Here is a 9037-nt window from a genome sequence, read left to right on the forward strand (position 1 = left end):
GTTATAAACTTCCATTTATTACTGGGGAAAAGCTGTTTAAGCTTTGGTTTTCTCTGAAGAGAAAAGTGGGGGTGGGAGGGAGAGAAAGATGATTCATCCCATCAGGTGTTGGAAATAAATTCATTTTTTGAATCAGTAAAGCACTTTGGGAATATTGGCTAATACTGCGGAGTACATTATTTTACTGTGTCATTTTTTTACTGCGTTTGCTCCATGTGAACAGAATATTTTCTTCCTGAAAAGAAGAAAATATTGAAGTGATGATTTCTTCCTTTATTCTTCTCTGAACAGAATAAAAAAAGGTGGAGTGAAAGTCTTCCTACTTTGGTCCCTATTTGTGACATTTTGCAGCATCCTTTGCCTCTGCAGCCAGGACACTCCTGGGCTCTGAAAAGGCAGTGGGACACCTGCCTTTCTGTTAATGCACAGATGTCTGCGGTGAAGGAACCAGGTTAGTTAATACGTGGACATACACGGTTTGGGAATGGTAATACTGTGCTGTGGCTAATTCCTCCACCTTCACCTCTTGCTCATGTATTTTATACTGAGAAGGACACGTAGTCTGGAGAGAAGTGGGATGAAAAAGTGGAATTCTTCCTTGCAGTCTCTTCTCTGCTCTCTTTATCTGAAATGACATTCAGTGCTTTGCAGTCTGCACATAATTAAGGCTAAAAATGTTCAATTTTTAGCTTTTTAACATAATTTTTAAAAGATTTTGGGGCTGATAATGTCTTTGTCTTACCTCTAACAGTCAAAAGCACTGAACAGGTCATTAGAGTCCTTTATGTGAATTCAAACAGATAGGACCTCCTTTTTTTTCTCTTCCAGATGAAGTCCTAAAAGGGTAAAATGTCATTAAATCATTGAAGTGTTTCTTTCTGTAGACTTCAGAGAATTTAGAATTCCACCGGGGGGGGTGGGGGTGGGGAGTAATAAAGTTAAATCTCCTAATATTAGGGGGAAAGAAACAACCAAACACATTCCTTGGAAAGGGTTGCATTTTCATTAGATTTCATAGGTCTTGTCAAGGGTTGCAAATCTGGATACATGAGGTCAAGAGAACAATACTGATTTGTGCTTCCTGAAAATCTGCTTGCTGAGTCACTTTTGCCAGTGTATTTCCATGTACTGTTGTAAGGATATCTAAAATGCACTAGCCATCCCTGTGGCAAGACCTTTTAAACATTTTTGGTGGTGTAGTTCACTAAATAGTCAGTTCTTGCTTCTGCCAGCCAGCTGGCGATTGCCACAGCATCTGTGGTTTAAAATTTCAAAACAAAGCATGGGGCAACCCTCGCCAGTTCCCCTTGGCAATGGGCAACCCTGTCCTCATCCAAAGTAGCTAGCAAGGGTGCTTTGCTCCGTTTCAAGGGCACAGCCTGCTTACCAAAACAGCTGCTTCCCGCAGTCCTTCTGCATATAGCTTCCTCTTCCTTTCAAAACTGGAAACTTGGAGGCCTCTAAGCTGGAAATCCTCTACAGATACTGGCTTCTAGCAACCAGGGCCAATTGTTACTTCTGGGTGCTCAAGCGTACTGCGCAGCATGTTGCGTTCACCGTTGCAAGCTGTTTGGGAGGAGGGAAAACCCACGAAGAGGTGTTGCAGAAGGAATACTTGTTATCGGTTTCCCCTTAGGTCTACTTGCCAGTTTTCTCCTGGGCAGCTGGCCTACAGCTAAATTAAAGCCAAATATATCTAAGCTTAGCTGGGTTCTTTTCATAGTAAAGGTGGCATTTTCCTGCAGGCAGGATGGGGCTGCTGGAGACATGGAGGATAGCCTGTTGAGCCAAGCTTGCATTTGTGGATATTACTTACTTTAGACTGATTACGGTTTCAGCAGAAACCCCACTTAGGAAACCACACAGCATGCAGGTAATTGGAAACAGAACCTGGCGCAAGCATCTTCGAAAGCTTAGCACTGGGCTTTGAATTTGTAAATAGAAAAGGCCTGTGGCTCTGCAGTAAAATGGCGGTTCCCCCAGTAAATTTCATGAAGGAAACAGAGACCTTATTGTTTTCTTCTCCCCATATAGTTTTCTTTTTCTTTGTTTTGCTCTTTGATCTAAGAAAACTCCGGGGCAGCTCCTTTAATTAAGGGGCAGTAGACTAAGATTTGTCTGCAGGGCAATGTTTGTGTTGACACACAAAGCTCTGTTTTTCCTCCACCTTTTGATTCTATTTGGAAAAGCAAGACACTTTTCATATGACTTTTTCTTAAGTTTATAATATCCCTTATTTTAAAGGATGCCTTTTTTTTCCTGCCTCAAGAGTTCGTACCTAGGCAGACTACACGCACAAGACACTTTTCTTTCTGTTGTATTTGCCGGTGTTTTTATGGGCACAGCACCAATGGTAATAGCTTACATAATTACATGTAAGAACTGTAAATTTAACTTCTGTCCGTTGTTAAGTAACTGGGATTTCAGTAATTTCCTTAGCCTCTGTGTTACTTCTCCATCTTATACTGTTCTTCTCTTTTCTGCTTCTACCCAACTCCTTTTACTAGTCTTTTCAAGGGCCAGATGTGAGCACAGTTGTAAGCAGCTACATTTTCAGGAGAAATTATTTCTAATGTTTTATTTTACAATAGTCACATGGACAGCTTCCCAGCTAAAGAAAGGATCAGTTGATTCACCCTGCAAAATACAACTTCTCAAAATTATCTGTGGCTAAACTCCTACTCATACAGCATCTCCTAGGTGACAGTGACTGCACGTACTCCAAGATATTTTAAAATAAAATATCCTATGGTTACAATCCCTGGTTGAATTACAATGATAGCGGGGTTTGGTATCTAGCCCAGAGAGCTCCAAGAGACCGCTGGGATTGTACATACTGTGCTTGCTAACCCAGCACAAAGTAGATCCACGTGAGACAGAATTTAAAGCACTGGTGGCAGTATTTTAAGTTAGGTTGTCTATCTGATCATTGCAAGTGTCAGTGGAACTGGATTGGAGATAGGAAAAAAAAGGGGAAGTATCAGTCAAAAATATCCCAGGATGAAGAACTGGTATTTTGAGTCTTTTGATGAATGTTCCTCCAGCTGTTAAAAAAATCAAGTTCTTCCAGAAATAAATTACTTATTATGGAAGGAAACAAAACTATTGCCTAACTGCTAGTAGGTGGCATATAAATCTAAATGAAGCAAGCAATAGTAAAGCAAAAGACAGCCGAGATGTGCATAAACATGCGAACTTGTGGGTTGGATGACAAATAACGAAGCGATACTGGCAGTGCAGAGGTGGTGGGACAGGCAGGGGGGATAATGATTTCTCGCTGTAGATAAGACACGACTGGAGCATGAGCATCGAGATAAGATAAGCACTGTGCTCAGACAGAAGGCCTGTTCGCACACCCAGCCTTTCGGTTTCCTTCGCCAGCACTGCTAACTGCTGCTTTACTAATTCCTACCTAGTATAAACAAAGCAGAGGCTTGAGAGTAACAGGTGAAAGGTTTGCAGCTGAGTGTTTGAGAGCTGTGCTCAGCTTCTGCTCAAATCCCTCCCCTGGGTCACATATTTGGTTTGCTGTTACCTATTGCACTTCCTTGAGATCGGTAGTTGCATCAGAAGAAGACACACCATTTATATTTTGTGGATTCAGATCAGGATACGGAGGAAAGGCTGAAATGCTTACAAAAATGCAAATGGTTTGTTTTTCACCATTTTTAAGATTTGAAAGAGTTTGTCATTTTGGATGCCCGGGCAAAACAGCATTGAGCGTTATTCATTGCAGGCTTAATCCAAATTTAAAAATACTGATGGCATAACATGCAGTCAGTTAGAAGTTGTGTGGGAGGATGGTGTCAAATGTGTCCCGTCTCTACCTCCAGTCTATCCAAAGTGCTAAAATCCAGAGCTGAAGCAAGTTACCAGATAGCCCCACTGCCACCAGCAGCCTGCGATGAGCAGGGAGAGGGGCTGGGAGCTGTGGTCTGCTCTTCCCCATCTCTTGTTCCTCATGGCTTCATTTTGCTGCCTAGAGCACTGGTCCCAATCAGCTCCCGTGGTGGCAGCAGCAGCGGGCAGGGAGTGGGTTGTAGGAGCAGAGACATTGGCTGGGGGGGCTTGCTCAGTTGCATTGTAAAAGAGGGACTCGTGGCCCTTGTTACAGTTCTACATCCTATTTACAGGATGGAGGAAACCTCTGATGCCAAGTCAACTGGTGCTCCACGCTGTTTCCACTCTCTGGGCTATATGTATCCGAAGCAGCTCAGCTTTTATAGTCATGCCAAGAGCACCCCGTTCTGCAGAAGGCTGCGGTTCCCTGCTGCATGGGAAACCCCTGACACCCTGAACCCCTCCTAACCACCTCCATCTCTCCCACCTTTCTTTCTTCATGGTAAAGTCATGACCCTTATTAAGCACATACTAGATGGTGTTGTCCTTCCTAGAACTCTGATGCTTCCTATCTGTATGGCTGGGTTTTAACTTGGCTGCCCTCATGCTTTATACAGAGGCAACATGGATGTGGTGTGGTGGCTCTCCGAAGCACTGTGAGTCTTCATATGTGAGACAGCTGATCGTGGGAATGGCCTGGTGTAGATGGAGTAAGTTAAACTGACAGAAGGTTGTTTTGCTTGTATGATCGATTGTGGTCAGGGGAAAAGGTGCAATGCTGTAATTAAGACGACAATGTTTTCTGCCAGGATAAGTTGCACTTCCCTTAGGGAGGTTTCATGGTAAAGCTACCTAGGAAAGCTGGTATGAGCAAAACCTTATGGTTTAAGTCATCAATGCACTTGGATATGCCAATACTCTGGATTATTTTTAAAAGATCCTGAAGGAGTCACCAACAGCTGACAAGAATGCCTGTCCCTTCTCTCCCAATGACTGCTCTCCAAACTATGCTATAGAGTTATTTCCCTGTTACGGTCCCTCTGATGTTTCATTATTTGATGCCGTATGTAGCAGTTTGTACAGAAAAGACTGAGAAAGACATCTAGAAAACCTTCTAGAGTGCTGGTTGTATCACACGGATGTGGTGATAAGAGTTCACATTTCCCTGGGCAGAGAAAAGGGATGAAACTGTTTTTCCCTCATTTACACTAAAGCTCTGACAAGTTGCCTCTGATACACAGGACTAATATCTCTCCCTGCATTTTGTGCAGATCCTGACCCAAAAAGGAGGTTCTGAGGGATCTGTCTGAATGAGGGCTTTTAAGTGTGATAGACCTAGTTGGTGGACTTGGATGGCACGTGGAGATAATGTGAATGTGGAGCTGTACAATAGTGTTGTACTTTTTCTGTTGTGCCTGAGTTGGCATTTAGGTTCTCAGGACACTTAGATTCAGTCTGCCATGTGGTGGAGATAATTAGCTTGAGTGCACCTGGAGAAAAGGCTGATGCTGATGAATTCGTTTCATAGAATCGTTTAAGTTGGAAAAAACACCTAAGATCATCACAATGATTGGTATGCTTACAGGGGTGTCAGTGAGCACAAAATTGGGGTTTGTCCCAAATCTTGTCTCTCTCTGGAACAAAAGTGCTCCAGCTTACTGGGATTTACAGTGCACGTTCATCCCTTGTATTAGCTGCCTAAAGTGACTATTTTCAATGTGAGGCTGCCTCTGTCCCTTTAAAATCTGTGGCAGTTGTGCTGCCATACCCTTTCTTAATAGTGTTGTCGCTAAGACCTCACCTAGTGCCTTTCATACTTTAAGAAGTTTCAAACCACATTGACCCAGACCCTCCAGGCTGAAGGCAGTCTCATCCTCTCTTGTCACGACAGTGCGATGATGCTGAGATACAGTGCACGAGAGACGGGGCTTAACAAGGTGCTGGATGTTGCAGTTTGCTGCACACAGGTTCAGACTCTGGTCCCTGCTCTCCCTGCTGTTCAGTTGTTTATGCAGCAGAGTTTTAATGCAAAAAGATCGAGGGCCTCGGTATCAGAGGTAAAACCCAACGTGGTTGGTTCTTGCTCAGCTGCGGGCCACCACCACTGCGGGCAGTGATGTCTCTTGCCATCTCTCCTATCTCTGAAAGTTTGCATTCCTCTCAGCAGAGAAGGCCAGTTGCAGCTGTGCATCTGTCTTGCTTAACAAGTGAAGTCAAAATGCAGCAGCAACACAGTGTGGTGTGCAGGATTAGAATTATATTTAACTTTGCCATGCTAGTTTTACTTCAGCTTTAATTCACACCAGCTTCTCCATTGACTACCGCAAGTTCCTCTGGCATCCCATATTGGTTCAGCAGCATGGCAAATCAAGCTCATCATTGGAAACTTGGTGCAATGATTAAAGCCGCAGGTGTATTTATGATTTTTTTACACAGTTCTCAGACCTCTCCTCTGCTGCATCCTGTCACAGCAGTTTTTCTTGCTGTGTCGGGTTTGCGGTAAGTGATATCGCTAATCTCCCAGGCTGGGCCTCTGCACACAGGATGTTTCCTCCTTGCTGACAACTTGCCTGGAAGGGATTTTGTGCTACAGACCTTGTTAAAAAATTAGAAAAACCAGCAAAGATAAATGTTCCCCTTCCTCCTTTGTCCGTGTGTGAAAGTAAGCAAGTGGGATTCTGCCTCTGCCACTGCACAAAAGGGCCTTTCTCTCCGCCTGTCCCTAGGCTGTTTCCTCACTGTTCCCACTGTTCTTCCCTCTGGATACCATTCAAGGGACAAATTGGGGGAACTAAATGTCCTCTGCTGTTCAAAGGGGTTGTTGCAGCTTACATAAAATACACTAACTCTTTAAAACCATAACCAATTCATCAAAGTCATTATTCTGTGTCACATTGTTACATTTTTTTCTGCATTTGAATAGCTTTAACAATGTTTAGAGAGTATTGTATAGTACCGTATGCATGCATTGGTTTTCTTCCTAAATACATATAAAATACCCTCAAACCTTAACTAGAATAGCTGCTGTATCAGCGAACTCTTGTGCTTAGCTTAACTGTTTGTACTAACATAGTCTTGTTAATGAAATATTGTACCCAGGTAAGCCAATAGAAAACACATCTTTTTTTACTGTAATGGGATCGAATTTCACATGTAGGGTTCAGTGGGATTATTTTGTGTGGAAACTAAGCATATGCCAGTGCCACATTGGTGCCACATTTGCAAACAAGCATAGAAAGATAAATACCTCAGGGAGAAAATCTCATTTAGTGGCTGGTAGAGATATTAAAAATACATATTTTCTGGAGGACTTTGCTCTAACAGGTTAGAATTGAATGAAATGCTGTGGCTTTACCTTTCTTCTCTTTCAGAATGGCTTTGAAGATATGTAGGAAATGGCAGGACAGTTTTGGACAAGCTGACTGCAATGCTGTCAAGGGGAGGTAGCGCAAAGATGGTAAATAGAAGAAGGTAGAAGAATTGAAAGGTGCACCACCAAGAGGACATAAAGTCTCTTAATCAGAGAGCCTAGGATATTCAAAACTGTAACAAACGGTGTGAAGATTTAGGTAGATGCAGATCTTGCTTTTGGTACCTCAGGCTGTGACTACAGCCATGCAGTTTTCAGGGAGACACACCTGAGACTGCCGTGCCTCCTGCGTGACCTTCCAGTGGGCAGCGCGTAACTCATATGTTCGTGACTTATTTGGTTTGGCAGGTGCCCAAAGTGAGCTCAGGCCGTTGACCTGAACATGCTATTCCTCTGCAAGCCTTCGGATTTTGAGTTTTGTTCCCCGAGATCACCAGAACAAAGTTGTTTATCTCCTAGACCTAATGAAGGCCTAGTTTTCTTCCATCTCATTCCCAGATGGTTTAGGCAATGTGATACTTGAAGTAAGCTTTATTTTGTTTTTAATTTTTGATACCATATAATCTGTTCCATGTGAATTTCCTGCACAAGATCCTGGACACCTTATATATTCCTGCTTTAACCATTTGGTCTGTCTCATGTTTGCCTCTGTCTTGTAGTAACAAGCGTACCAGTTTCCTCTTGTTTCCTTTTCAGATTTTACCTTCTGCATCACCCACACAAAGGCTGAGTGTGTCTTTTTTCCCATATGCCGTGGCTGGCAATAAAAATGAACTTCATCACAGCAAGGAGGAGTTTGCTCTTCAGAACTGTTTTGTCACACAAAGTGTCACAGCATGCACCTTCTTCTGGGGATAGAGTCATGCAGTGAATAGATATTGCAAAAAGCAAGGGGCCTGAAGTAAGGCATGAAAACTGCGGGCTATTCCTAAGTGGAATGAAAAGCAGGGGATTTCCCTCACACCTTAAGCAAAAGTAGTGAATGGCACAAAATACTGCTTTTGTGGATGAGAAATTAAATGTGAAATGGAGGTAGGGAGCAGCTGGCCAGGTAGCAGAATCCCACCAAGTCCCTCGAGGTGGCATTGGAAAGCAAAGGATATTGTGTTGCAGCATGATTCTGTTATGTACCAAAGAGAAATCTGCCATTTAGGAAAAAGTCTGAACAGCAGCATTGTTTGTAAAATGGGGATTAATTACACTTCTCTTCTTGGCAGGGGTGAGACCGGCTGAAATACTGCACCTACTTTCAGGCCTTGTCCTTGACTGGAAATGTGGACTCACTGGAGAGAATTCAGAGGGCGGGAAAGGGAACATGAGGTTTAGGAAATGAAGAAGGTTTCAGAGCATTGGCTGTGTTTAATTAGAAAATGAAACTCTGAGTGGGGAACATGAGAAGTCTTTCATTATGTAAAAGGGTGCTATTAAAGATAATGATCAGTTGTTCTCTTTGTTCATTTGGGAAGTGCAAGAAGAAATCAGATTAATTTTTGCTTACTCTGCAGCTAAAAAGATTCAGGCTGGATACTATGAAAAGTTTGTTAAGGTAGTAATATTCCTATTAGTCTACCTAAGGATGCACAACATCCATATTTCTTTATTAGTTTATTACTAAAAATCTCAGCTGCTGAAATGTGCTTTAGATACTCTGTAAGTTCTTGAAGGGTCTTCAGGACACACAGGACTGCCAAGTAGTTTTGGGATAAATTGAAGAAAGATGCTATGTTTCTAACAATATATGCTTCCAATTATCTTGAGAGCACTCTCTGAGAGCTTATGGGCTCGCACATTCACATTTAATTCTTATGTTGAGATTTGGAGAGAGCT

This window comes from Buteo buteo, chromosome 17 (genome assembly GCF_964188355.1).
Source record: "Buteo buteo chromosome 17, bButBut1.hap1.1, whole genome shotgun sequence".
Classification (NCBI taxonomy): Eukaryota; Metazoa; Chordata; class Aves; order Accipitriformes; family Accipitridae; genus Buteo; species Buteo buteo.